This window comes from Crocodylus siamensis, chromosome 10, assembly GCF_052110815.1.
Source record: "Crocodylus siamensis isolate JL-2025a chromosome 10, ASM5211081v1, whole genome shotgun sequence".
Lineage (NCBI taxonomy): Eukaryota > Metazoa > Chordata > Crocodylia > Crocodylidae > Crocodylus > Crocodylus siamensis.
In genome coordinates this window covers 33,146,705-33,171,519 of record NC_143404.1, presented here as the reverse complement: position 1 = coordinate 33,171,519, position 24,815 = coordinate 33,146,705, and the positions used below count along the sequence as shown (strand labels likewise).

General features: G+C 49.9%; 1 long non-coding RNA gene across 1 annotated transcript; it reads right to left on the bottom strand.

The window, feature by feature from the left end:
* Nucleotides 1-1,240: 1,240 nt before the first annotated feature.
* LOC149856395 (uncharacterized) lies at nt 1,241-24,642 on the bottom strand. The gene is made up of 3 exons (XR_016444472.1): nt 23,114-24,642; nt 10,279-10,422; nt 1,241-2,273 (listed from the first exon to the last, which is right to left on the bottom strand). It is a non-coding gene; the product is annotated as an uncharacterized LOC149856395 (long non-coding RNA).
* Nucleotides 24,643-24,815: the final 173 nt, after the last annotated feature.

The following is a 24,815-nucleotide window of genomic DNA, read 5'->3' as shown; positions in this document are numbered from 1 at the left end:
TGGGTCAGGCAGTGCCCTGGCCAGACTTCTTCAGAAGAGACCCCTAGTGACAGCGACATGCGGTTTGGAGTAATCCAGAAAGGATTTTCACACACAACCCCAGCCCCAAATCATCTCATTTGGTGCTATGTAAATTCAATGGGTGCTATGTAATAGTAGCTCTGGAGTGCCATTGGTGGAGAGGCTGGCACACAAAAACTGAGCTTTGGGTTGGGCAGAAACCTCCCAGAATTCTTCAGGAGAGTCTAGGCAGCAGTGATGTGTGTTCTGAGGTGACCCAGAGAGGATTTTACTTGATAATCCCATCCCATCTTCAGATCCTTATTCTGGGCTAGGTGCAGAGCACATAGGCATGGCCTGTGAGTTGGCAGCCTGGCACTTACAAACTGAGCATTGGATTAGGCTGGACTCTGCCCAGATTTCTTCAGAAGAGTGCCCAAATGGTGAAGACATGTTTTGGGATGACCAGAAAAGGATTTCCACCCATAATCCCAACCCAAACCCAGCCTGTTATTCAGGGCTGAGGCCTGTGAGTTGGCAGTGTGGCATGCAGAAACTGAGCTTCAAGTCAGGCAGGACTCTGTCCAGACTTCTTCAGGAGAGTATCCTGATGGCACAAACATAGGCAGTGGAAGGCCAGGGCTCAGAAAGCTTAACCCCCACAAACGCAGGGCAGCAGGCAGGGCTGCAGGACAGCCCAGCTGCAGCCAGGATTGCAGCCCTGGTGTATGGCTGCCCAGCATGGCAGGCAAGTTTTTCAATCTGCTTTCTTTGTGAAGGGGAAGAGGCTTGGCAGGAGAGCAGATTGAGACCCCCACAGTGTGGGAGGGTGTGGTGCAGGGACAGGGGTGAATAGGGCCCCGGCCGGGCCGGGTGGTGGGATGCTCAGAGCCCGGGGAGTTCGTCCAGGGGTGAGGTGGGCTCCTGCCACAGTGCACACCCCAGCAGAGGCCTGGGGGGCATGTGCCCCCCGATATGTGCATGGGGCAGAGGTGGCTGCTGCCGCCTGCTGCACTTTGCATGCCACTGCAGCTGCCCTGGAAGTAGTGCAATACCATATACCTGCCCCTGCTGGGCTGAACCGCACCCCCTGCCCTTCCCACATCGGGATGCACATGGTGTTGCATGACTCTTGAGCCAGCTGCAGCACACAAAGCGCAGTGCACAGCAGCATCCACCTCTGCCCTGCACACAGATGAGGGGGCATGTGCCCTCCAGGCCTCTGCCAGGGTATGCACAGCACCAGGAGCCTCCCCCATTCCCCTGAAAAAGCAACCTAGGCTTTGATTGTCTCACCACTGGGCCCAGCTGGGGCCCTATTCACTCCTGCCCCTTCCTCTGCCCCAATCCCTTCCTCACCACAGGGGCCATGATCTGCCCCTCCATGGCCCTTCCCTTCCCCCTGCCCCTTTCCCCATAGACTTACCTGCTGGGGTGAGGTGGGGTAGAGTGTGTTCACATGTGCGCGCACTCAGCCCCCCCCCAAATAATTTTTTCTCCTTCCACCTATGGGCACAGACATGTTTTGGGGTGATCTGTAAAGGATTTCCATTCATAACCCCAGCGCAAACCCAGCTCCTTATTCAGGGCTCTGTACAGAGCACACAGGCCTGGGGCCTGCAAGTTGACAGCCCGGCATGCTGAAACCAAGCTTCTGGTCAGGCAGGACTCAACACAGACTTCTTCAGGAAAGTGCCCTGATGGGAGAGCGCCCTGCAGATCTGTGTTTTGAGGTGACCCAAAAAGGATCTCCACCCATAATCCTACCCCAAAACTATTGATGCTATTTATGTAGTGTACTGTACAGAGCACACAGACCTGGGGCCTCTGAGTCGACAGCCTCGCACAAAGAAACTGAGCTTTGGGTCAGGCAGAACTCTGACCATGCTTCTTCAGCCCTGCAATGACAGAGATGTGTTTTGCTGTGAGCAAAAAAGGATTTCCACCTGTAATCCTAACCCAAACCCTGCTTCTTCAGGCCTGGGGGCTGTGTGTTGGCACAGAAACTGAGCTTTGGGTCGAGCAGGACTCTGCCCAGGCTTCTTCGGGAGACTCCTCCAGTGGCAGAGTCTTGTACTGTGGGGTGAACCAAAAAGGATTTTCACCCATAATCCCAACCTAAATGCAGTTCTTTATGTAGTGGTATATACTCACAGCCCTGGGGGGTTATCAGTTGTAGATTAGCATGTAAAAACCAAGCTTCAGGTCAGGCAGCAACCTCCTCAGACTTATTCAGAAGTATCCTCCAGTAGCATAGATGTGTTAGGGGTGATCTGAAAGGATTTTGTGTCATAATGTCAGCCTAATTTCAGGTCTTTTTTCAGAACTATATACTTGATATAGGATATTATTTTACATTTTTATTAATAAATATACATTTTGATGAAATCCCAACTCTTTAGCCTGTGTAATTCATTACTAACAGCCTTTTAACTGTGTAAGGATTTGCTTTGAAAAAGGAAACAGTAACCATGAATAAGAAACTAGGAACAACCTCAGCCACATCTGTGGGTCTACAGCTTGTGACAGTACCAAACCCCATGCTGCAGATTTGTGCTCCCAAAGTTGCATTTCATATGATCACAGTAACATGTTGCTAGCCATTGTGGCTGCAAAGAAAATGGAAAGGAAATACAAACTGGTATGGTGACATCTGTGGGAGCCTACAGCAGGTGTACAAGCCAGTGCTCTGCGAGGAGTGAATGACCCCATGCATCTAGGTAGGATTATCGTTTTGCTCATTAGTGTCAGTCAGTTACAGCTGGAAGGGATCTGTTGGGTCACTGAGTCTGATGGAACCACTTCAAATAATCCCCTTTTTTAACTGATCCCCCTTCCTATGGCAAACAGTCAGGTTTATTGTCCCCCACCCCAAGTCCTCCCATTTGGAGGCCAGAATCTCATTGTTCTGATGCTTGGAAGCCTCTAATTCAAGTCTACATGTGTTTGTGGCTTGTTTACTATCATTTGTCTTGTGCAAAGAATCCTTTAGCTCACAGAGCTCTTTTCTACCCCTGGTGTTCCCTTCTGGTGCAGTTAGACAAGGGAAGCAGTGACAGGTAGGTTGGAGGAGGGAGTGACTGGGATGAGAAGATGGAGACAAGAAAAAGAACTGAAGGGGAGAGAGTGTAAGGAAGGGAAAAGAGAGCACTAGTCTGGGGATGATGGGGATAAGAGTGGGAGAGGCAGCTGGGTCTGAGGGGAGCGTGCTGCATGCAGCTGCCTTTCTGGTGCATTTCTCTCTCTCCCTCTACATGGCTGCTATGCCTTTGGGACAGAAAATCCTACAGCCTTCCCAGCAGCTTTCGAAGATTGTGGGGTGGGGTGAGACAGGACAGCCCCATCCTCTGCCAGCAGCAAGGGGAAAGCCTGCAGCATGCAACCCTGATTGCTGTAGCACTGTCTGTGACCAGGCTTCTGCACCATCTGGGAGGCAGGAAAGTATCCTCCAGTATGTGAAACAGCTGTAAAGAGACATTGCCATTCAGAGAATCAGCAGCAGATTCCTATTGCCAGTCCCACATGGCTCCCTTCATTTTCTGACTGCTTTGTTCAGCATCAGGACCTAACTGTGAAGGATTTCCCAGCAAAGCTGCTGTAGAGGGGAAAGGAGTTCATCTGCCTTTGAGATTTGTTTATGTGTTTGCAAAGAAAATGGATTGGCCAATTTCAGTGAGACTTATCTGGTACATAACCTTGGGGAAGATGCATAATACAACCGTAATGTTGCGCTTTTTCAGAATGTGTTTCTTACAGATGCATAATTCTTTTTAATTTTTTTAATGCTTTGTATAAAAGTCCCACTTAATTATTGCAGCAAGCACAGATGGCAGACTTACAGGAGGTGGGAATGTCTGCAGCACAAGTAGGGCTGGGGCTGTAAAACCTGCAGTAGAGGGCATGAAGCACAGCTCTTCCCAGTTAGAGGGGAATGGGACAGCAATGGAGTACTACAGTAGAGTGATGATGAGTGACGGGTGAGTGGCCACTAGCTGGTGGTGACCACTTAGAGGGGGCCAAGAACGGCAGCTGCTGCTACTGCCAGCTCCGCTGCCACTGCAACTGCCACCCTGGGTGCAGAGCCTGGCTGTGATGCCCCTGGAGTAACATGCCTCTCTCAGGTGGGGTGGGGGGCACCCTGCAGACTGACTCAGGGAAGGGTGATTTTCTGGTTCTTGTTCCCAGGGAAGAAAGAATGAGCTGTTACGTTACTGGATACCACTAGATGGTGCTATTGTGGACGGCTGTTTGTACAGGCGGGAAGACCTTGGGCAAATGCTGTTTGATGGCTTGCTGCGGTACAATATCACTTGGAATTGGGGCAAACTGGCAGTAAACATGTTTGCTCACTTTGTGACTGAAATGATTTCTTAGGTACAGAGCTGCTGCCTAGGCCATGCCCACTCGCCAGATGGGACTGGTAAAAGAGCGATGCAAAGTACCCATTTGGTAGGCTGGCTTTTTCCTGGGCGTCGGTGGTCAGTAGTCCCATCTGGTTTAGCAAGGGTCCAATGTTGCCCTTGCTTTTCCTCCATATCCCCACATATCTAAAAAAGGACTTATTATCCTTGATACTAGTAGCCAGTTGGAGTTCCATCGTAGCTTTGGCTTTCCTTGTTCGCTCCCTGCAAGTCTGGACCAGTGCAGAATATTACTCCTTGGAGGTGGAACTCATCCTCCATCCTTTGTAGGTCTTTCTTCTTAGGTGCAGGATGTCCGCTAGTTCTTTGCTGAGCCAAGGGGGCTGCTGTGCCCTGCGAGTCTGCAAACTTTTAAGTGCGCTTACCAGAGGCATGAGCTAGTCACAGTTCAGTCCCCTGCAGAATGCCTGTTGTTATATCCTGTCTCTTGGTAGTTAACTTCTGGGGGCAGCAGGGAGGTGGAAAGAGTCTGAAGCAGACAATTTCCATTTAGTTTCCTCCTGATATTTGCATTTGTATTTAAAATAATATCCCCCACCTTTCATCAGGAAGAGTCCCAAAACTGCCTCTTCAGACATGGACAGAGGGTTGCAGGATCAGCCCTTACACTACAGACAGATATCGCTTTTTCTGTTTTAAAGTGTAGCCATCTCTGGGCTGGAACATGTCATATATTATATGACTCTCAGGGCACAAGGTAGCAAAACAACTTTTGGTAGAGAGTCTGATTTATTCTACTGGTGATATGAGAGCAGCAGAATGTAATTCTGCACATTGAGTGACACCCCATTTTTTAGTATCAGCTGTGGAAAGTCTGTTTTGTCATTCCCTGCCCCAAGTCAGGTGAAGCAGGTAACTGTACTGACTTCAGCAGAATCACTCCTGACTTATACTGTAGGCACCTGGAAGCTAAACCTAACCTTAAATAGGTATTTACCTTTATTCATGTGACTAGTCCCTTTTAAGCCACGAATGTTACTAATGTTTAAGGTGCTTTACTGGGTCAGGGTCATAATTTCCATCACATAATTTTCAGGCATTTTTCTTCAATGTAGCTTTAATCAGTGGCAGTAGCCCCCATCTGTATCCTTCATCTATCCCAGTTGGGGGAAAAATGATGGGCTTTATGCTCTTTCTAAATGTGAGAGGTTCTGTGGCTGCTGTTTGGGAGGTAAGGACTCTCTTGCACACAAGTCTCCCAAGTGTAGCTCCCAAGTGACAAAACCAACCTGAAGAGTTTAAAAAAGCCCCTCTCCAAACAAGGGTTTGGGGATCGGCTGCCAGCTGGGTGTGATGAGCTAACTGGGCTTTCCTGATTGTGTCTCTGGCCCCATAGACAGCACTATCTGAGCTCTGTGGGCATTAGGCAAGGAGCTTCCCTGCTCTTGTCATTCAGCTGCTTGGAAGGACTCCAGGCAGTCGCATGGCTTATCTTCAGCTTGCATTAACCCAAGCCAGGGATGGGTGCTGCTGGAAAGCTGAGTCAAGGTCCAGTGCTTATGTTCATGCCAGATGCAGACAGCTGTTGTGTGCTGCTGATGACCCAGCTGCAGCCCACAGCACATGTGTAAGGAATGTTGGAATCAAGCACCAGGAGGTGGAATTATGCAAAGGAATCTTCCCTAACAGCAAAAGGCCGAGGACTACGAAACACTCTCCTTCACAGACGTAACAGGCCACGTGACCACTGTTCCATTCTAGAGGTGCTGCATGACAGACCTGGCAGAGGTGTCACATTCGTTCCATAGCAAACAGTTCTGCGCCAGCAAGGAGTACCAATGGGAAGACCAACCAGGCCCCTTCCATCTCTAATGTCCATGAGTCTACATCCCTGACTCTTGTCCATTCCTATTATGATGAAGACAGCTACAGATGAGGCAATACTTGATCTAATCCTAGAAAGTTCTGTGGGGACATCAGTCATTACTACACTAATCAGTAGTGAGACTTGTTAGGGGGTAGGCAAGTGGGGCACCAGTCCTAGGTGCTAGTTCAAATGGGGCACCAGAATGGCAGCTCCCAGGGAGCCCATGCCACCGCCACAGCTGGTGTTGGGGGAGTTTGTGCTCAAGCAGCCTGTTGCACCACTGCCGTGCTAGAGCAACCTGTGAGGAGGCAAGTGTTCCCCTCCATGTCAGTTTGAGCACCAAAAATGTCAAGTTACACTTCTGCTGCCAACTGAGACAAGGGCCACATTGTGCCAGACACATTGTGCACACTTGCACACAGAAAATAAGAGCTAGGCCTCCAAGAGCTTTCAGTCTGAGTAGACAAGATAAACAGAGGTGGGAACTGAGGGGTCAGAAGCATGTCATGTATGCAGTGATACAATTTGCATCACTTTTGTAAATTATGCCAGAATTGGGAACAGACCAAGAACCAGCTCTCCTAAGGCAACTGCCACAGGAGATGCTATTTTAGTACCTTACCATTAGGCAGAAGACAGGGCATGGTAGCATCTCACAGATAGCAATTAACTCATTTGGAAAGGCTTAAGCTTTTATTGGCCATGGCCTACTTCATCAGCTGCCACTAGGCATGTCTACACATGCATTAATGGGCTGCTGCTACTGTGCATTAAATTGAGTACCCCTAATATGACGTGCTAAGTGCACAGTAGCCAGCACTACTGCGCAGTAGCAAACGCACACAGTCTTTCTGTTATGCTTAATGCAGTCTACTGCACATTAGCATGGCTTTTGCCATGATGTGCTAATGCATAGTAGAATTTGTCTACTGTGCATTAAGCATCTCGTGTAGATGCACCCACTAGGTGGTAATAGAGCAGATAAGAGCTTGTTTGCCTTAAGCAAATGGCTACTTTGGTAAGTTAAGATACATGACACATATACCAGTGTAATTTATACCAATAGGATTTTACCACTGATTTTTCCTTAGGGTAATTCTACACTACATTTGAGTAAGTTATACTGCCACTGTAGTGTCATAGTTTCTAGGGTCAGAAGGGACCTGAGCAGATCATCGAGTCCGACCTCCTGCCATGGCAGGAAAGAGTACTACAGTCAAACGACCCTACCAAGGTGTACATCTAGCCTCCTCTTAAAGGCTCCCAGGGTAGGAGCCAGCACCACTTCTCTTAGAAGTTGGTTCCAGATCCTCACTGCCCTGACCGTGAAGTAGCGCCTCCTGATATCTAGCCTAAATCTACCCTCTGCCAGCTTGTGACCGTTATTCCTGGTCACTCCTGGTAGTGCTTGGGGAAACAGGGACTTCCCCAATGCCTGCTGGTCCCCTCTGACTAGTTTGTAACAGGCCAATAGATCCCCCCTCAGCCTTCTCTTGTGGAGGCTGAACAGATTCAGGTCCCTTAGCCTCTCCTTGTAGGGCCTGCCCTGCTGCCCCCTGATCATGTGAGTGGCCCTCCTCTGGACCCTCTCCATGTTGTCCACATCCCTCTTGAAGTGCAGCACCCAGAACTGGACACAGTACTCCAGCTGCGGCCTGACCAGTGCTGCATAGAGGGGGAGGATCACCTCCTTGGACCTGCTTAAGATGCATCTGTGGATACGTGATAAGGTGCGGTTGGCCTTCCTGACAGCATCCCCACTGCTGGCCCGTGTTCATCTTGGCATCAATGATGACTCCAAGATCCTTTTTCGCCTCTGTACTGACGAGAAGGAAGTTTCCCAGCTTGTAGGTATGGTGCTGGTTCTTCCTCCCCAGGTGCATCACTTTGCACTTGTCAGAGTTGAATCCCATCCTATTCTCATCCGCCCACTCCTGTAACCTGTCTAGGTCTGATTGCAGCCTATTCCTCCCTTCTAGCGTGCCCACATCCCCCCGCATGTTAGTGTCATCAGCAAATTTGAACAGGGTGCTTTTTACCCCCCCATCCAAGTCACTGATGAAGATGTTGAACAGTGCAGGCCCAAGGACTGAGCCCTGGGGGACCCCACTGCCCACATCCCTCCAGGTTGAAAATGACCCATCCACCACCACTCTCTGGGTACAGCCCTCCAGCTAGTTGGCGACCTATTTGACTATGTGGGTGTCGACACCACAGGCCCCCAGTTTCTTAATGAGAATAGGGTGAGAGACAGTGTTGAAGGCCTTCCGAAAGTCCAGGAAGACTATGTCCACTGCTGCCCTTGCATCTAAGGATTTGGTGATCTGGTCGTAGAAGGCCACCAGGTTGGTCTGACAGGACCTGCCGCTAATGAACCCGTGTTGGTTGCCCCTAAGCATAAATCTCCCCTGCTGGCCCCTCATGGAGATGTGCCAGAATAATTCTCTCAAAAAGCTTGCCCAGGATCGAGGTAAGACTAACTGGCCTATAGTTTCCTGGGTCCTCTTTCCTCCCCTTTTTGAAGATGGGAACCACACTGGCCCTCTTCCAGTCCTCTGGCACCACGTAAGAGCACCACGAGTGCTCGTAAAGCCGTGCCGGGGGTCCTGCAATGACCTCAGCCAATTCCCTCAGTACTCGAGGGTGGAGATCGTCCAGACCAGCTGATTTGAATATGTCCAGTCCCTCCAGAAGTTCCCTAAATAGTTCCTCACTAACCTTTGGCCTAGGTGCGCCTCCCCTGGGGTCTAAGGGAGGCCCAGATTGGGGGTGGCTCTTCCGGTCCCTGCTCAGGAAAATGGAGGTAAAGAAATCATTAAATATGTTGGGTTTGTCATCTGGTGTGACGACCAAATTTCCTAGCATTTCCTGCAGGGGCTCCACGTTACCTTCTTTTTGCCCCCCATGTATTTAAAAAAGGACTTCTTGTTATCCTTGATCTGGGTAGCTAGTCCCAGTTCCATCTCCGCATTGGCCTTCCTGACTGCCTCCCTGCATCCCCGAGCAACCGCAGTATAGTCCTCCCTGGTGATGGCCCCTCCCTTCCATTGGGTGTGCGCCTCCCTTTTAGCTAGGAGACATTCCCGGATGCTTCTGATGAGCCATGGGGGCTTATGTGCCTTCCTGTTCCCTTTGATCCGTGTTGGGATTACCTCCCTTTGGGCTTGGAGGATCGTCTTCTTAAGGAGTGACCACTCTTCTTGGACACCTGGCTCCCCTCCCCTCCCCTCCCCTCCAGGACCTCAGTGCTTCCCCAACTATTCTCCTTAGCTCACTGAAGTCAACCCTCCTGAAATCTAGGGCTGCTGCCTTTCTGTAGGCCTTTGCCACCTTGTGCTGGATGGTGAATTCCAGCAGGTGATGATCGCTGTTGCCCAGGTAGTCAAGCACCCACAGCCCCCTCACCAGGTCGTCACCCATGGCTAGCACCAGGTCCAACAAGGCATCTCCCCTGGTGGGGCTGTGCACCTCTTGGGTTAGATGGAGGTCCTGCGTTTTGGCTAGGAACCTACGTGAGCGGTCAGACCTGGCTGACCACTCTTCCCAGCAGATGTCTGGAAAGTTCAGGTCACCCATGATGACCGCGTCCTTTGACCTAACTACCTCCATGAGCTGACTTGAAAATTCCTGGTCTAGCTCTTTGCCTTGGTCGGGTGGTCTGTAGTAGACCCTCACCGTTAAATCTCTTTCCCCTCGACTGCCTTGTATCCTAACCCAGAGCACTTCAGTGTGCCGCTCCTCTGATTCTTTGCTAATTGACAAGGATGTGTATTCCTCCTTAATGTAGAGCGCCATGCCCCCACCTTTCCTCCCTGTCCTATCCCTCCTGTACAGCCTATAGCCCTTGATATTCACTGCCCAGTCATGCATTGGGTCCCACCACGTTTCAGTGAGCCCCGCTATGTCAGGGTTCGTGTCAGCTAGCAGGAGGGTAAGTTCCTCCTGCTTGTTTCCCACACTATGAGAGTTTGTGTAGAGGCATTTGAGGCCTCCTGTGGATGTGTGCACTGGCCCCCTATTTTCAGCATTGCCCTGGCCCCTGTTGCTTACCTGTGTATATGTTTCGCTCGTCAGTCTAGGCTGGGCTGTACTTGTGGGTGTTGCTTGGTTTGGCAGTCCAAGGCTTCCTCTGCCCTCCTCTTCCCCTTCCCCCAACGAGCCAAGTTTAAAGCCCGCCGGAGGAGATCCACCAACCTAGAAGAAAACACACGCTTACCTTTAGGGGAAAGGTGGAGCCCATCCCATCTGAGCATGTCTCTTGTCATGGTTGTCACAGGGGCGCTCAGGTGCCCTGTTCCTAAGAAGGGAGAAGGGCAGCTGCCAATCTTCAGGGCAGCTCAGGTGCCGGTTGCTGGGGCAACCACACTGGTCAGGTGACCAGATGGGGGCAGGACCGGGCCTTCATAAACAGCCCAGGCCGAAGCCTAGGTAGCAGTTCCCCTCTGGCAGCCTAAGGAGCAGTAGTGCAGAGCGACGCAGAGCAGAGAAGAGCAGCCTGACCGCCCGAGCGGCTGCAGCATGGTTTGGGGTGGAGAGAACCCTGACAGGGAGGCTTGGAAGGTGAGCCATGGTGGCACAGCATTTTTGTTCTAGCCAGGGGGTTTGTTTTGAGTGATAGCTGGTTGGCTTTTGGCTTATATTCCCTAGTTTGTTATTGTTGAACCGGAGGATCGGGTGAGGTTATAAGGGGTGGAAGGAGGCCTCATAGGAGCGCCCCAACGGGGTGGGGGTTCCTGGTGCCAGTGAGGGCACACTCATACGGAATAGGGGGCCAGGTAAGGTTACGGCTGCCTGAGCCCTATTGGGAGAAGCCTGAGCAGGGTGTAAGACCCCAGACGGTGGGCCAGGGGGCCAGGCATGGCTATGGCCACCTGAGCCCCAACCATGAGAAGTGCGGGTGACAAGGTGCAAGTGACTGCGGGAAGCGCTAGGCACAGGCCCGAGTGTAAGTGACCGTGGGACAGATGGGAGGCAGGCCCCAGTAGGGCCCTGTCTGTAAGAGAGAAGTCCCGGGAGAGGGCGCATTCTGAGAGTGGAGAGCCCGGCAAGAGCGAACATTTGGGTGGAGGCCTTTAGAGAAGGCCTCTAGGAAAGGTAGATTGACGGGATAACGTCCGGAAGATCTGCAAGGCTTGGGGCATGCTAAAGGGGAGGTTGGAGGCACGCATAGCCCATAAGGCTGGGGTGCACCAGGTCACTCTGTACAGAGTAGGAGCCCTGACAATCCTAGCACCGTGTCCAAGACGACAAGAGGCAGCCTCCCTTCTAAAACCATATAACAACAAGCCGTGGTGGGCGAGAAAGAGGGTGTTGGATCGCCTACTTGGCACAGTAGGGGGCGCTAGAGAGATCACGGCCACTCCTAAGCCCCACTCCGTGAGGATGTGTAGATCATTGTCGAGGAAGCCAAAGCCTGCCTTGAGACATCATTCCCAAAGCCGCCAGTTGGTTTCCATGATGCACGTTGTGTGTCATCTTCCACGTCCGCTCACTGGTAGGATAGAAGAGAAAACCACTTGTGCACCTGTCTCCTTTAGCACCCCCCCCAGAGCGTGGTAGTCCACCATCAGGTGATCAGGGCTTCTCCTGGCTGCATCACTAGTACCCACATGGATTAAGACCATGGGGTAGTAATCGGTGGGCAGGATCACAGCCTGGATCATCCCCTTCACGTCTTGAATCTTTGCCCCCAGTAGGCAGTAGACCTTGTATGTTGAGGGGTCCTGGTGACAGATGGGGCCCTCTGTACCTCTCAGGATGGAGTCGCCTATGACGATCACTCCACGCTTTTTCCTCCTGGACTGCTTGGCTCCTTCAGCCTGCTTGGATCGTGGAGAGTGTAGAGTTGCCTCCTCTCCAGTTGCCGCCTCCTTCCTTCTCCTCCAGAGTTGCCAGGGCCCTCGTACCTGTTCTGCAGCCAGATTGGAGGAACTGGTACTGCTGTGTTGCGAGCAGCCCTGGTTCTGGAGGTGACCGTCTGCCACTCTGCAGTGGAGCACATTTCCTGAGGTCTGTTCCAACTGTTTACACCAATATTAAGACCACTGGTGTAAATATAAGTCCTGCGGCTAAGGCACAGCAACCAAGAGATTAAGGGACTTGCCCAAGGTCACACTAGCAACCTGTAGAACTGGGAACTGAAGCAATATTGCCAGGTCTCAGTATGGGAACTTAAAGGTGAGGCTGCCCTTCTTTCACACATGTCTACAACAGACATTGTGTAGCCATTCTGTGGGATGAGTTCAAACCCAGGCCAGGTCAGTATTGACAGAGAATAGTTCTCATTGTGTGACTCCAGTCCACAGCCTTTTGGTGGAATGCTGGTACAAGTCTGTAGTTACACGTGGTGCATAAAATAATGTATTCCCTGTTCCCAATGGACAGCTTGTCCACATCATACAAACAGCACTGCAACTGGTACTAACTGGCTCACACACTGGAAATTTCAGCAAAAAAAATTTGGGGCTGACTGGGATTGGCATGAACTATTCTTTCACCCTGAGAATTGTTCCTGTTATGAGAGCACTATATTCCCATGCAAGGTAAATCTTTCCTCTGTCTGTAGCACAACAGAATGAGCTAGATTCAAAGCGCTTGTTTTTGTGGCCTTTCTCTGAAGCATTAAGCAAAATGGCTTCTATTTAACTATGTATTTACATGGTTCCTGTTTCTGGAACCTGAGGCCCAGATCTCTAACAGTATTTAGTCACTTAAGTCCCATTGATTCCAAGGGGAGTTAGGCACTTTAGTACCTCTAAGGATCTGGGCCTAAGGCAGCACTACTGGGGGCATAATACTGGAATGGATGGACCAATGTTTGGGGTTTTTTTAATTGGGGCAAACCTTATGCACCTGTTGTTTTTTGTTTTTTTTTTTTTCCTGATGAAGCCTCATCAGCTGAGGTAGGAATGGAAGAGCCAGCAAACGCACAGAAGCTGATCAAACAGACCGGTCTAATGCTTTCGTACATGCAGTAGCCCTGTGATGGTATGGGATACTTCCTATATTGGGCAGATGCTTCTGGTCTTCTAGAAGAAGCAACTACATGTGAACAGAACTGCATTTAACTGCTTTGTTTAAGCAGCATGAACATCCCCCGCTACCCGAAGCCAGCACTTTGGGGCAGCACAAGTGTGTTAAAGCCAGCACTGAATAAAGGGAGTGCACTGGGCCCGTTTCCAGCAGGCAGTCAGGCTGTTGTTAATGTGTGTTTATGGAAATTGCTGTCTCAACTCATCTGGGGGAAACTCCTTTCTGGTTCTGAAACTTTTCATTTGTTACTTGGACAGTAACTCAGTGATTCATTTTGGGAACTGACATGTAAGCAGAGCCACCTGCTAGTGGAAAGGACTGGAGAGGCTCATGCTGAGGCTGTTAATCCACAGCACAGCTGGGTTCTGCTGGGGACTGCACTACTGGAGGGGCTGCAACACTCAGTGGACTGGGCAAACAGCACAAATACAGCCTTTCTTTCAGGGATACAAAAGTCAGCTCAAGAACACAGGCAATAGCTGCCCAAGACAAGCAACTTAAGCTAAGGAAGCAGTTCCTCTGCTGCAGTTGACTCATTCCTGGTAGACTGAAGCCACTTGGGTTGAAGGGCTCCCTGAACACACAGTGGATAACATAAGAGAAAGCCCCAGTATACATAAGACCCTCATTTAGGAGGAAGGTCCCTGCAAAGATAACCTATAGCATCAAAACAGTGGACCTGCTGGTGTAGAACTTCCCATAGTACCAAGCAAAGCAGAAAGACTGGCTCTCTCAGGGTCTTCATGGGTATCCATTGCTCCCTTTTAATAAGCACTCTCCACCTTCCTGTGTGTGCTTGGAAGTCCCTTCCTTATGGAGCTAGCTATAACTCTCCCCCACAAAAACATGGACCTTAGAGCAGCATTTAGTACTACTGCTAGGTCACATGAATGCTCCTCCCACAGTTTTCAAGACTCAAGGTGGGGCGGAGGGTAGAATGGATTTGAGCAGGGGTGTCCAACCTGCAGCATGTGTGTGTGACATAAGTGGCATGAGCAGCCTCTGTATGTGACTTGCAGCAGGATGGGAGAGAACAGGCAGATGTGGGAGGGTACAGAAAGCACAGCACCAGATCAGGCAGGGAGCACAGGGCAATTTGTGGCACACCTGCCAGAAAGGTTGGTTCTGGCTGACATAGAGCACTGCGGTAGGAGATAGGACACCTGGATTGTGTGTCTGGCTTCACACTGGCATGCTGGAGGATCTTGGACAAATCATGGCTTCCTCTGTGCCTTCATTTCCCCCATCTGCAAAATGGGAATAGTGCTACTGACTGTCCTTGAAAAGTACATTGAGACCTGCTGTTGAAAAGTGCTTTGTAAGAGTAATCTATGACCAACATTACTGTGCCTGGTATTGGAGTTGTCAGAGCTTCTGAGTCTGTGCAGTTCCACTGTTGAAACTGGTGATGCCTTGTCCATTTATTCAGGGTCTCCTGACAGCCCTGGGTCTGTCTGTCCCAGGTGTATTCTGAGTTAGCCCAAACCAGGTGGCCCATTTCAGGTCGGAGCTTTCAAGGAAGGCAGGAAAGAGGAGGAGTTAAACTTTCATTTTCATCCTTGGGCCAGATACTGGTTCCCTCTGGTATCTGTCTTGCTGCAGGAGATGGATTCCCCTTACCTAAACAGTGTGGGCATGGGGAAGTTGAGAGTCCAGCCTGTCCTGGCTGGGAGGCACTTACATGGGGCTGCAGGTAGGGACTTCTCACCTATGACACTCAACTTTGGCATTCCTTCCCTTCAGCAGCCCTTTAGAGCCCATGTCACCCTTCCTAGGTTATGACACGAGACACATTTATTTGCTTAATAGGTTTGGTTTGGTCCCAGTACTTTCATGCCTGCTAGTTTGTGTCCTAATCCATGATGAAAGCACCTGACAGCTAGAGCTCTAAGGGGCAACAATTAGCAAAATAAACCATGTGGTAGGAAGTTAGGGCCTCCTACGCTGGCTGGAACCCAGAACAGAACTCTTTTTGCCTTGCAATGCACTCAGCTCGGAGCCCAGATGGAGAGTCCACAGGGGTGTCAGAGTGCAGTTAGCACCCAAAGGACAAAGAAGTGGAGGAAGTATGCATGGAGGCTCCTCTTTGGGCATGTTTGGGCCTACAGCACCTGCTGATACATTTTGCTAAGTCACCATGGACACTGAATGTTCATTAGTACCATATTTCAAAGTCTGAGCAAGCTGAGCACTATTTCAGTGGCACTTAAAACTTCTTACTGCTGCTCAGTAAATATGTTACCAAGGGCTGCAAGTGAGCAGAAGGAATAATGAAGGCAAATACAGTTACAGCCTCCATGTTGGGCATCACTCGTTGGAGAGGGAGTTGGCTGCTCCCAGGCTTCTTACCTAGGCCTTGCAGTGCAACTGAGAAACTTGGAACTTGACCCAGTGAAATTCCCATCACTGCAGCTTTCACACATTCTGGGCTGTCCTAAATATGCCACTAATGCTTCATTCAGATAAATATACCCAACCCCAATTACTGCTAGTAACTGTGGCCTTGTCTAGATTAAGAAATGAGGTCAAAGTAAGCTGCGGTTGACTAACACATCAGTAACATGGATGTAAGCCCACCTTTTTCCAGCATAGATGCAAGTTGACATCTTCTGCCTTGATTCAGACAGAGGTATGTAGCCAGTCAATGCACTTTCTTTGAGGCTAGAAGTGCTGAGCCACAGACATCCCAGATGTCTGGGCTTTCATATAAAACCACCAAGCTACAGGTGCTGGTCCAATAACCTCTTAGAAATCTGTCTCTTGAAATCAACCCAACAAGGTAGAGGTGCTGAGGCACTTATCAACAGAAACCTTTCCCGTGGTGCCAGTGCCTTGCCTTAACATCAGATCAAGAGATGTTTGTCCAGTGATCTCACAAAGGATTGTGCCTTAACATCAGTCCAGCCAGTTGGAGCTGTTGAGCCAGGGAGCTCATAAAAGTTATACCTTGCCATGAGCCTAACACCCATTGGGTCAGAAGAGAAACATGTTATTTTAAGTAATCATTTACTTAAAGTCTGAATGTGTCATACTGCAGAATCAAAATCCCACTCCTGCCAATTTCTTCAACTCGGCTTCATTCTGTAACTGCTCCTCTTATGATCTCTCCTGCCTTGTTGTCTTCATCCTGCCAATCTCTTTCCTTCCCTTTTGAGCAAATCTCCTTACTATCCCCACATCCAAAAATATGGAAGAAGGAGAAAAGAAGAATCATTAGCATTAATTAGTATGGAAATATTTGGAGTCTGAGTTGTTTCACACACAACTCTGCGGCCTGGCATCAAAGATACAAGAACTGTTTCCATAGTCTGACAACTTCATAGGCTTAAATAGGCTCAAGCAGAGCTCTGGTGATTTTTGTCTTTCTGAACCAGGAAGGGTGCACTATGTGAGGGAGTGTTTTCTGGAATCTAGGGTTGGCTGCTAGCTTCTCTGTTACTGATTTGATCTGTGACGTTGGCCAGCTTTCTTCATCATCATCACTCCATCCATCTGTGAAGTGGATGAGTGTCTTCTTCATGGGAAATGGAGCTACACAGTTTGTCAAATAATTTATCTGTATTAGTTTGATTTAAGCAATGCAATGGCTCAGAGTGGAATCCAGGAAATCAGAGGACTAGGCACATAGCAGGCCTGTCTACACTGGATGATTATTTTTCAGTTGAATTAAATTACTTCAACAGAAAACTCTATAGCAATTTAACACCTTTTAAAATCCTTAGAGCTGCCTGCATTGTAAGTGAAGTAGGAACTGTTTTGTGGATGGTATTTACTGGATTGCACTGAGGGTTTATCTGAATTTAGAAGTTATGCTGCCTTTTGTTGGGTTGGCTTACAACAGACAGTGCTCTGGACCAGGGGTCTCAAACAGGCTGGATACCACAAGCTGGATTCAGCCTTGGAAAAATCACACAGGCTGGATTTGGCCATGGAACCATTGCAATGTGGGCCACCAGAAGTGCATGCCCTGTAGTTCTATGCAGCCACATTCCTGATGCTGCCACCTGACCAGAGCTCTGTGTCGCTGGGCAGTGGCATGGAGCTGAGGAGGTACAGCTGCATGAACATGGCTCTGTACAGCCTCATATCCTCAACTCCATGTTGCTGCCCAATGGCATGGAGCTCTGACGTGTTGGAAGTGTCAAGGGCATGCAGCAGCATGGATCCAGGAGTGTATGGCTGCTTGGAGCCATATTCATGCAGCACAGAGCCAGAAGCATTTGTCTTCTCTGGCCCAGTATAGCTCTGTGCTGCTGCGTGACCCAGCTCCAGGTCACTGCCTGGTCAGAACTCTATGTCACTGCATGGCCCCAGCTTCGTGCTGCATGAGGATGGCTATTTGTAGTTGCCTGGCCTGAACCCACACTGCTGCCTGATGGACAGATTAGGAGGAGCCCTTGCAGTCTGGATGAGGCCTGGGGCCCGTTGTTTGACACCCCTGCTCTAGGTCAACAGAACATACAGACCTGGGCAATTAGACTGGAGCTTCACCACTTCACCATATGCAGCAGTGACTGCTGAAGCTGTGGTGCACTATAGTAGTACATTATCATGCTTATACAGATATAGGCATCCCAGTGTCCCTCATACCATCAGTCAGTGTAATCAATGTGGCATATTTTTGTGCAGCATCCAGGGAATCAGTACCTAAACAACTATCTTTTCTCTATCCCACCATGTTCTCTGCATCCACCTTTTCAACATGAATCCTGCCCCAGCACCAGAATTCTCATTTTACAGATTGCTTGATTCTTCAAAACTTGAAGAACTGAAATGGCACTAATACTTACTATAAACAGCAACTGGGGATTTGAGGAGGATGACACAGGACTTTTTGAGAATGGGTGGGTGCTACAGGCACTCGCTGACCTGCTAAACACTGTAGAGTGGAATTTCTTGGCACATGAAACAAGCACTGAGTAGCAGGATTGCACTGCAGAGCAGTTCTGGGGGATCAGCACTGGCTGCAGAACTTTCAGATGAAGAAAGCTGTATTCCTAGAGTTGTGTGCTGGGCTCAGCCCAGTTGTATATGCTGGGATCGGCACTGGCTGCAGATCTTTCAAATGAAAAAAGCTGTATTCCTAGAATTATGTGCTGGGCTCTGCCCAGCCCTTCAGCATGGAGGCATTGAAATGACAGCTACTTTGGCAGTCAAAACGTGGGCAGTAATCCCACTCTGGAATCTGCAACCCTAAACTGTAGTTATGCAGTGGCCAACTAGTTCAGGTATAAAAAAGCTCTAGCAGGGGCAGTCACCACACAGGAGTGCAAACCCATTACATAGATTCTGCTATTTAGGAAACAGGGTGTTTTAAATCAGTAGCCTTTCCAAACTGAGGAGGGACAATACATAGGATGCATAGCTCCACTCTGGCCTCCTCCTTGCACACTTTGCCTCTGAGAGCAGAAAAAGAGATTATTTTAGCATTCTTCCCAAATCACTATGTTCATGTCGACTGTGGTATGCTGATACTCCTGCTGCCACTAGAAACTCAGAGGTTCCTAGCTAGAGGGTTTTGCTGTTCTGCTCAGGGCCTGTCCAATTGTTAAATTTGGGGTCAGAAATTTTTCTCCTAGGACAAATTACCACAGACTGCAGGGGTTTTACCTTCCTCTGTAGTATAGGTCACGATCCTTTTCCTAGGATCTTCCTGGTGTGTATTAGTCAACTACTTCCTTGTCAATGAGGTGGCAGGGCATTGCCAGCGCCCTCATCTTTCCTTCTAACTTGTAGCATATTGTAGTGGTGTTCCAAGCGTTGTGCCTTGCAGCTGTGGGTGCGGGTTTGAAGTGGTGATTTTGGAGATCCTATGGTTAACAGTTACTTACAAATGCAGGAAAATGAGTATGATGACCCAGGAGGCCTCTTCCAATCCTGTTTCTAGTGTTGAAATTGGTTCCCGGGACTGAGCCTGATCTTTTGCTGCCCTAACTCAAGAAGCTATACGTCTGAACAACAGCAAGGAAAGTGCAAGGTTCTTGTGGAGCCTATACTGATCAAAGCCTTCTATAGGTTTAGTTTTACTTGTTTCACAGACATGGATTGGAACAGGTGGTGGTGAAAATGCCTACACCATGCACTGGGAGAGGCATTAGGTTCACAGAACACAGAGTGGTGTGCAAGGGAGCTGCTGAGGGGCCCTTTGGGCATTTCATTCAATGACAGTCTGGAATGCAGATTCACAGAAAGGTTGGGCTTGAAGATTCTTCACAAACGTAACTAGTACAACCCCCTGCACTGAGGCAGGGTCAAATATGCCTAAGTCATCCCTGATGGATGTTCATTTAATCTATTCTTAAAACTCTCCAATGAAGGAGATTCCACAATGTCCCTAGGTAGGGAGCCTGCTACAGGATTTCATGACACTTTCTTCTGTATACAGCTTAAACCTGCTTTGCAGCAAGATCAAGTCAAATTCTTCTTATCTCCACAGTGGCCATAATAGACAACTGACCACAGTCCTCTTTATTACAACCTTTTATGTACTACATGACTTTTATCACATCTCCCCTTTTCTATGCTAGAACAAACAAACTCATCTCCCTCAACCTTTCCTTGTACATCATGTTTTTCAAACCTCTTATGATTCTGGAATTACCTCTGGAATGAGATTTACTTTTTTTACAACATCATATTCATGCCTTTCAGACTTTGTGATCCACTCTAACCACAGGTTCCTTTCTGCTATGCTGCCGCCTAGCCAGTTTTTTCACTCTTTTGTACTTCTCCTTAAGAGCAGCACCTGGCACTGGTCTCTGCTGAATTTAAACATTGAAGTGTGTTCCCTACAGAGTGGCAGGGTGTCCTTGAGTACTGGCTTTGGTACCTCCCAGCCTGCCTGTTTCTTCAAGGGTTGGTCCTTCCATCCCTGGTCCTTGCCTGGTTTCTCCAGCAGGTGGTCCCTCCACCAGTCTCTTCGCTCTGTCTCTGTGTAGCTGAAATACCCAGAGGCCCTGTCAGCCCTTGAACATCTTTTTGTCTCGTGTAGATCAGTTTTTCAGTGGTTATGGAGGCCCTACTTCAGAAAGACGCTCCAGCCAAGCACACTGATAAAATACAGATAGAGTTTGTTAGACGTATAGTAGTAGTGGAAAGGATGAGATAACTGTGAGGACTCCTCCCTAAGATATTTCCCTTTACAGAGCTTAAGGGCCATAAGCAAAGGGGCAGCCTTTTCTCTGGGCACCTGCTTCAGGACCTCTGTGCAGCTGCAGGCCTGGTGATAGTGTACAGAGTCCCTGAAATTTCATAAGGGAGAAGAGTTGGTGGAAGTGTCCCAAGTTGGGAGTATAGGAACAGGGCAGTGACTGTTGATAACTTACTACCAATGTGGGAGGTGATAGCTGATAGCTCACTCAGAGAGGAAAAAGGCCTTGAGAAAGCAGTTGCTTATAAGACATCCTGGAGTCAGCTCAATTTGTCTGCTGCCTGGCTGTTCATAGTGATGGTGCCACTGGGACTCATCCTAGAGTGGCATAAGACATCTTATCATGGTGGAAGAAACAAAACTGCTGTTCTTAGAAATCCCAGGGAGAGGATTAAAGAATGGCTGCCAGAAAATGTATTTAGAAATTGTCCTCCAGGATAAAAAGATACCTGCATATACGTGATCAAAACACTCACCTACCCTGTTTACATTGCAAGCTAAAGAAAAGTGAAAACCCTGGGCTAGACATACCACCTCTCACAAGAGATCCATTCACACTGGGGTCCTACCTTTAGATATTTACTTGTGGGTAAAGCTTTGTCTCTGCTTTTTAAAAAAATTAAAAATTAAAATAAAAAAATTGTCAAGTACTTACCTCCACTGCCCAGGAACTCACCTGCAAAGGTACCACTCAGTGTTCTCAAGTCACTTATGAGGAGATGCCCTAGCATACAGATCACATTGTTCTTGTGCAGAAGGCCTTTCTGATGTGTTATGGCCAACACTACTCCTTTAGTTTCATAGTTTCTAGGGTCGGATGGGACTTGAGTAGATCATCTAGTCCAACCCCCTGCCATGGCAGGAAAGAGTACTGGAGTCAAACGACCCCAGCAAGGTGTACATCTAGCCTCCTCTTAAAGACCCCCAGGGTAGGAGCCAACACCACTTCTCTTGGAAGTTGGTTCCAGATCCTAGCCGCCCGGACCGTGAAGTGCCTCCTGATATCTAGCCTAAATCTACCCTCTGCCAGCTTGTAACCATTATTCCTGGTCACTTCTGGCAAAGCTCAGGGGAACAGGGACTTCCCCAGTGCCTGCTGGTCCCCTCTGACTAGTTTCCAACAGGCCATTAGATCCCCCCTCAGCCTTGTCTTGTGGAGGCTGAACAGGTTCAGGTCCTATAGCCTCTCCTCATAGGGCCTGCCCTGTTGCCCCCGATCATGCGAGTGGCCCTCCTCTGGACCCTCTCCATGTTGTCCACATCCCTCTTGAAGTGCAGCACCCAGAACTGGACGCAGTACTCCAGCTGCAGCCCGACCAGTGCCGCATAGAGGGGGAGGATCACCTCCTTGGACCTGCTTGAGATGCATCTGTGGATGCATGACAAGGTACGGCTGGCCTTCCTGACTGCCTCCCCACACTGCTGGCCCATGTTCATCTTGGAGTCAATGATGACTCCAAGATCCTTTTCCGCCTCTGTACTGACAAGAAGGGAGTTCCCCAACCTGTAGGTATGGTGCCGGTTGTTCCTCCCCAGGTGCATCACTTTGCACTTGTCAGTGTTGAATCCCATCCTGTTCTCATCCGCCAACCCCTGTAACCTGTCTAGGTCCGATTGCAGCCTATTCCTCCCTTCTAGTGTGCCCACATCCCCCCGCATGTTAGTGTCATCAGCAAATTTGAACAGGGTGCTTTTTACCTCCTCATCCAAGTCACTGATGATGTTGAACAGTGCGGGCCCGAGGACCGAGCCCTGTGGAACCCCACTGCCCACATCCCTCCAGGTTGAAAATGACCTATCCACCACCACTCTCTGGGTGCGGCCCTCCAGCCAGTTGGCGACCCAATTGACTGTGTGGGTGTTGACACCACAGGCCCCCAGTTTCTTAATGAGAACAGGGTGAGAGACAGTGTTGAAGGCCTTCCGAAAGTCCAGGAAGACTATGTCCACTGCTACCCCTGCATCTAAGCATTTGGTGATCTGGTCATAGAAGGCCACCAAGTTGGTCTGACAGGACCTGCCGCTAATGAACCCATGTTGGTTGCCCCTAAGCATAATCAACCCTGCTGGCCCCTCGTGGATATACGCCAGAATAATTCTCTCAAAAAGCTTGCCCAGGATCGAAATAAGACTAACCGGCCTATAGTTTCCCGGGTCCTCCTCCTTCCCCTTTTTGAGGATGGGAAGCACATTGGCACCACACCCCAGAGCACCATGAGTGCTCGTAAATCTGTGCCAGGGGTGCTGCAATGACCTCAGGCAATTCCCTCAGTACTCAAGGGAGATTGTCCGGACCAGCTGACTTGAATACATCCAGTCCCTCCAGAAGTTCCCTAACTAATTCCTTACTAACCCTTGGCCTAGGTGCGCCTCCTGTGGAGTCTGAGGGGGCCCAACAGCGGGGTGACTGTTCCGGTCCCTGCTCAGGAAAATGGAGGCAAAGAAATCGTTAAATATGTTGGCTTTGTCGTCTGGTGTGATGACCAAATTTCCTAACGTGTCCTGCAGGGGCCCCAGAATTTCATCTTGTTTTCTAACTAGCAGGTGTTTGTAAAATACCAAAGCAATTTTAAAAGCCCATTGCTTCATTCTCAGGCTGTGCAAAAGACTGCCATTTTCCAAGCAGGGGGTATAAGAATCAACATGAAAGGAAATATGGGCATATAAAAAAAAAAACAAAAACCCATACAACACTGCACTTGCCTAAGCTCCTTTCTCTGTCTGGTTGGTTCCTCTCGCATGATCCCAACCCCACTGTATTTCACAGAGCGACTGGTTTTCCAAAGGTCTAGATCGACCTCAGTCTCTCTATTTTCCATCTCCTTGCTGTGTACTTGAGAGGCTGCATCCTCCAGTGCAGATGTGGCAAGTACAGTATGGACAGGAGTGGGGTGCCCAGTTGCCCTTTGTAGAAGTCAGCAGAGTTTCTGTTCTGTGACCACACCTTTGCTGTGCATCTGCTCTGTGGCTCTATGTAAATGTCCCTGTTCCTGAGACTGTTCTGTAGTTGGCCTGCGTGGATCCACAGGCCAAGGACACCCAGCATTCGGCTTCCGCTCCAGGCACAAACACCAGGTTTAGATCATTGAGTGAAGCCATATCTTTGCAACAGAAAGAGAAGCATTTCCAAAACATGCTTAACAATTTAAGGAAGAATGAATTTCTGAGCACTGTGACCCCAGCGACAGGAGCAGTTATTCTTATAATTCAGGGATTGAGGCTGGGAGACTGCTGGGATTAAACAAGTAACACAGTGTCTGCACTCTCATTGTGTAGATGGCTGTGGGCCTGTGTGCTTGGGGAGGCGATACATTGGTGAGGAACGCCCCAGTTCAGATTTGATGCAATTATATGAACCCACAAGCTGTGTGCTGATCAGCTCTGAATTCATGGATGTTTGGAAACAGTTTTCAGACTTCTGGATAAAAGGCAAAATTGTTGTTCCTACATTTCAGCAAAGAACACGGAAATCTCTGAGATCAGCAGATCACTGGTGAGCGCAACAAAGCTCGCTGCATGGAGCTACAGGCTAAAATACAAGGTTATGCAGGAGTCTGTTGGACCTAGTGAGGATTGGTACCAGGTGTGTGAGGAAATGGAGTCTCTTTCCCAGGGGAGGGTGGGCTCCCATCCGCCTGGGCTGGAACAAGACGGCGAGGTGAGCACGGGGCCTGCTGCTCCCTCCAAACCGGACTCCGGATTCCCAACAACTGGATCCCACCTGTTCGTTGCCAGCACCGCAAAGCCCCGCTCCTGGCCTGCGCCTAAGGCGCCCCGGGAGCAGACACCTGCCCAGCGCCGCGAGCAGGTGGGTCCGCGGGTCATCTCCGCACCTCCCAACGCGCCCGGCCGACGGCTGCCGGCGCCTCCAGGTCCTCCGCGGGACGAGGGCGCTAGCTCGGGGCTGGGAGGCGGCTCGTGGCGCAGCTCGTTCCGGCCCCAGGGCCGGGGCCTGGTATGAGCTCAGCCCAGTTCCTCTGCCCCAGGACTCTGGGGACCAGGCCTGCTGCGACCTGCGGGAGCGCCCTCAGCCGGACATCACCCCTGGGCCCTGCTCCACCCGTGCAGCCCCTGCTCGTGGGGAGTCACGTGGCCTGGGCCTTGTAGTTGGGCGGGCCCCACCCGCAGCCACGGCCTCGAGACGGGCGCGTTGCCCTTTAAGCCTGGCTCCTCAGCCTGACGCGGCGTTGCTGAAATCTCGCGAGATCCGAGCCGCTCCCGAGAGCGCCGCTCTGCTCCCTCCCGCCACTGCGGAACTGCAGAGACCGAGATGCCCTGTGCGGGAGGAGGGCCCTGGCTCGAACAGGCTGGCCAATAGCAGCGCGGACTGCGCGGCCCGAGGAGAACAGCCAATAGGAAGCCGGGAAAGGGATAGCGGCGATTGGCGGCGCCCGCTCGTCCCGTC